Here is a 5,975-nt window from a genome sequence, read left to right as displayed (position 1 = left end):
AAATATTTTTATATTAATAAACTGAATTTTATTTGGATTCTTAAATCGACAATCATCATTTAAATATAATTTTATCTGGTTGTTATCGATTTTTTTTTCTATCCATATAAGAAAGTCTATAGATTAGCAATTTGATTTACTATTCTCATTCAAGCTACCGTTTAAACATTCTTACTTTTATGTCTCAATTTATTTGTACCGAAGAAAAAATTATATAGAGTTAAAATTTGAAATACAATTCTTTTTCAGATGACCACCACCATCATGGTGAGATATTTTATATTTTTACCATCTATTTATGTTAAATCTTAAAGCAACTCAAGTGATAATAGCGTGATTTACGAAAAATCATTTAAGGACCTCCTTGTTCATTTTTTAGAACAATATAAATACTTCGAATACTTTTTAAATTTTGACTTAATCAGCATTGTCGTTAAATTTCTTATAGATATCATTCTTAGCTACATATTTAAAAATAAACTGATGGTGTGGTATATTTAAAAGAGGAAGAGAATTTAGAAAATTATTGAATGTATTTATTGATGCTTGTGGATATTTTATCCTATAAAATCTATTGAATTGAAAGCTACTCTACTCAATGCAAATATAATTTCAAGATTTGAAAGTTCAATATTTTTGTTAATTAGATTAAGGAAAACTTTTATTATTGATTCTAATATTTATAAAAATGTTTGTAAATACAGCATGTAGATGAAATACAGAACGCTTCATAAATTCGTGTTCAAATATTTATAATAAAAGAAATAATGGAAGGAAAATTTCGGTATGCGCGAATATTATCAGAGGGACATTTGATATTTTTTTAATATATAAAATTACTTCTAAACATAGCCGAACAAGGGCGCTCACACGTCATACTGAGACATCAGATGATCAAACTAGTAATAATACTTGGCTAGAAATGAAGTTTTTTTTCAATTTCGGCAACATATTATCGTTGCTAGATCGAGCATCGGTGGTTAAGCCTTTCTAAAGATAACATAATTTACGATTGTTGCATTACAGAAGTTCCGTATGAAAAAAAATCTGAAGGTGAAAAAAAGTCATATTTTCATTGAATGAAATACTAAATTTAGTATAACATTTTGAGAAAATGGAGAGTTTGGAGAATCGCCCATCAAGTGCAAAAACCATCTTTAAGTGTGGACCGCATCCATGTTGTAAAAATTGTCGTGGAAAATTGGCGGCTGAAAGAATATGAAGTAGCAGTTTTGTGAAGTTGAGAGAATAGTGGGAACTCCGGAATCATCGATTCAACGTATTTTGCGCGGAACCTTGGATCTGCAACAGTGCAAGATATAGATATTTCATCATTTATCACTTACTGATACATGTAATGAAAATTAAACTTAGCTACTTAGGTTCTACCACAAATGGAACGTGACTTACAATGGTTGATGAACAACGTATCTACAGATGAAACTCACTTTGCACTGCAAAGTGATGTCGCATGTGATGCCGCAATGATATGATGCCGCTTTGCATGTGATGTCGCAAAATAATCATCTGGACACTGCCAATTTCTTTGAAATATTTGACCAAACCACTATATTCCTCTGATGTGACTGTTTGATGCGGTTTCACTATGTCTTTCATTCTGTTTCTAATTTGAAGAGCTTTTTCTTGTATCTGGCTGGAAATGTTACAGAACGGTACGTATCTTCCACGTGACCACGTTCTGCCTGTATTGAAGAAGAGACATGCATTACCTGTTATCATATTCCATTCAATGAAATATGATAACATTCCACTTTTCACGTTAAGTTGTTTCTGTTGAACAAGTATCTTAAAACACAGTTAAAAGATTAAGTGTCTCATGAGCGTCAGACTTTTGATTGTGGGGATACTTAAAATCTCATGTGTACCCCAGTCCCCAGCAACTTTGTTGGAACTGAAATATGCCGCATTTGGTGGGATCGATACCGACATGCTATACTCGGTGGAAAGAGCGTAGTAACAATGCCTCATTAGCTTAATGAATTGTCAGTGGTTATGTTGATAATCTTTTATCTTAAAATTAATGCAGTTTCATGTTGTTATGATTTATTTTATGTTTACCTGATTTGCATAAAACGTTTCAGTAATTCGAGGGAGCATTCTTATTTAGTTTCTTATGAGTCATATTTTTTATTTATACAAAAAATCCAATGGTCTTTGAAAATATATGCACAAACCGAATTTTTTTCCGAAACTGAAATTTTATGTTTTAAATGAAATTTTGAAAGTTGCACAAATATATTAAGCATCTTTATATTATTAAGACATTTTCATGCTTTATCATAATATTATATGAACAATCTGTAAATTCCAAAAAGCGCTTGACGTAATTAATTTCATCCGCATCAAATCCGCATTGAGTAAAGTATGTAACTGTAAAATAGATGAAATATTTGTTTCGTGTAAAAAGTTGCTCAGCTTTTTTAAAAAGATGTTTTAGTCAATAAAGAAGACAAGAAGATTTAAATTACGGTGATGGCAAGGATCTGTGAGGTCCATTGAAAACAAAATCCTGCAACAGATTTCATAATCCAGAAATATCGTTTAAGCATTCTTATATTTTATTTTTTATTTAAAAATATTTTTCTATCAAAATAATTTTTAGGCATTAAGAAAAGTCGTTTTTATAATAATTCCCTTCGTTTTGTTTATTCCCATAATCACTACCTTAGTAATATGGTTTCACGTTACTATTATTTTTATTGTATTTTATTATTACTTTTTATTTTATTTTTTATATACATCTATAAGCAAACACTTTAGAACAAAAGTTTCATTTTATTTTTTCAGGTCACCACGGTAATACATTTCTACTCTAATGTAATATATTTTAAACCAATGCATAAGAAATACTTCAAAGTAAAGGATCGAAATATACTATTTTCTTAAATGATCATTACAATTTTTTTATAATCTTCCTTAAATCAAATCTAACAATATAAAAATGTTTATATATCATATTTAATTTCACTTGTTCATTGAGCAGTTGCTATACTAATCTTATTTAGATGTACTTGATTTTGAAAAGTTTGATCTTGAAAAGTTTCGTTCTTTTATGTTTAGGTCATCACTATCACCATGGTAATTATATTTCAAAACCTTAGCTTTCTCCACCAGTGGTCATTACCTCTGCGTATATTCTTTTTTCTTATCTTGAATTTCTTCCTTTACATAAAAAGTTTTACTTTTCAAAATGAGACATATCATTTACAATGAAATTTTTTCCTTATGTTTCCTCAGATGACCATCACCGTAATATATTAATATTATTTTATTATTGTGAATTGTCATATTGTTCTTAATTAGATGGGCTTGATTTACTGTAAAAATTTCATTCATTTTATGTTTAGATCACCACAGTCACCATGGTAATTATATTTTGGAATGATTTTCTCCATCAGTGATTATTACCTCTGCTTGTACTTTTTTCTATCTTCCTTTATATAAAAAGTTTTATTTTTCAAAATAATTTATATCGTTTACAAAGAAATTATTTCCTTGTAATTATTTCCATTTTCTGAGATGATTACCAACACGGTAATATATTAATATTTTATTATTATAAATTTCTTTACAATAATAAAAAGGCATTTCGGAATAAAGAATTTTATTCATTATAGGTTTTCATAGTGATTATTGTATTAATATTTTTAATGTTATATATTCTTTATTTTATTTGAAAGTAATTGGTTGATGAGCAATTCATGTAGATTTCTTTACTTACAATTACTTCGGTATTTTCTTTTATTATTTATTCATATCTAAATATAAGAATTTTAATTATAATAAGTTATATCCCTTTATAAGTTATATATAAATTGTTCCATTATTTTTTTAGGTGATCACTACCACGGTAAAATATTTTTATTTCATTATATTTGGATATTTATTTATAAACACAAGAATGGCTGATAGATTATGGTATTTTAGACTTCTTTGATCATCATTGTAATATTTTTTTTTTACCTTACTATAATTTTTTATCTAAAAAATAAATATGAAAATTGTTTAAAACAACTTCGTTATAAGGCGACCATCATTATCACAAACTTATAATAACTAAGTATAATTAAGACCTTAAGTTTCTTTTATTCTTGAAGTCTAACTATATATCCTTTTACCAATAAATTTCTATCTGTTCATCTATAAATTGCTTTACTCATTTTTCTTAGTTGACCACCACTTCGATAGTATATATTCTATTTCTAATGTACATTTTTTCTTAATACATAAAAATAATTTTAAAATTAAAAATGTACTTCATTATATTTTTCAGGTCATTTCGATAATCACGGTAATATATTATTACACTAATGTAACATTTTAATTCTATCTAAGAAATCATTTGAGAATAATAGATTGTGTTAATGATTACTTAGCTTATGAACATCACGGTTTTAATTTTTAATTTTTAACTAATTGTTTGAATATTTTACTTATATTGATGAATTACATTCTTTTGCATTTAATTTAATTTTGTTTCTTCAGATGACCATCATCATGGTAATATAATTTAATTTTATTTCTTTTTAAATAGATAAAAAATAATTGAAGACTAAATATTTAATTTATTATCTCTATTCAGGTTTCTTTGATCATCATGGTAATGTTTTTATTTTGGAAAAATATTTTTTAAAATCCAAGCATTGGCATTTATTTGAAAATAATTGCTTCAAACATAATCTTTTTTTTTGATGACCATCACTATCTTAAGATTATATCTTTTTATTATTTATGCCTGAATTTTTAGTTTTTTTCCCTTAATAAATTATATTCCTTTACCAATAAGTTGTTTCATTTTGTTTGTCCAAATGGCCACCATCATGATAAGTTAATTTCATTTAACTACTTTTGTCAATTTATCTTTAGAAAAAAGAGACTAAACTAAACTTATGACTAATTGATTAATTCATTATGACTTTTCAGGCAAATTCGAATATCATGATATATTTTTTACTATATCTTAAATCTTTATTTAAATCTAAACATAAAAAAAATATTGAGTGATAGATTCGAATTTAATCCTTGTTTGGATCATGAACTCTGCGGCTTTTATTTATTTTTTCTCCTTAGCGTTAACTTTTATCTCTTGTAATGATTATTTCATGTAATACATTTCATGCAAGTTATATTTTTTCGCAATAAATGACTTCATTATATTTTTAGGCGACTTCCATCACGGAAATATAATTTTATTTTTTATTATTGCATTTTTTCCCTTCAAACGTAAGAAAATCTTTCATGATTGAAATATCTAATTCATTATGACTTTTCAAGATACTTCGATCATCACGTATATATAATTTCATTTTGGAGTATATTTCATTTAGATACAAGATCATAAAAATATTAGAAAATAAAATTTTAAAAGTAATCCTTAATTAACTGATGAATTCTGGGCTTTTCTTCTTAATACTGTTTTTATATATTTCTTTATTTTTATCGTCAATTTTTTAAGTATAAAAAAGTTCTTTTTATCATATGTAATATCCTTTAACTGATATTTTTCTTCATTTGTATTTAGATGGCTATCATCATGGTAATACATTTGTATATTTTTCTATTTTGCAGAAAAAAATTCTGTATATTTAATTGCAACACTAAGGTATATTTCGTCTGAAGAATAATGAATGTACACGAATGATGAAATACGTTAAATTTTGTTTTAGTTTTATTAATATTTTTCAGAACAAAAGTTTTGAATGTTTTGTTCAACTTCTTAATTTCTGAAAGCTGGTTAATTTAAAAAATTCTCTATTTCAAAAACGTGATCTTAAACAAATCTGTTTTCGAATAAAATAAATTTTAAGGTTATCAAATCGAAAAATCCAAAGCAAATATTTTTATATATTTAAAGTATTTTGACTTTGAAATCTCAACAATAATTGTACTTTTAATTAAGCCATTAAAATCGTAAATAAATCATAATATCTCAACGAGCTTATGACTATTTTCGA

The sequence above is a fragment of the Argiope bruennichi genome, chromosome 7 (genome assembly GCF_947563725.1).
Source record: "Argiope bruennichi chromosome 7, qqArgBrue1.1, whole genome shotgun sequence".
Taxonomy (NCBI): domain Eukaryota; kingdom Metazoa; phylum Arthropoda; class Arachnida; order Araneae; family Araneidae; genus Argiope; species Argiope bruennichi.
This window is presented reverse-complemented; position numbering follows the sequence as displayed.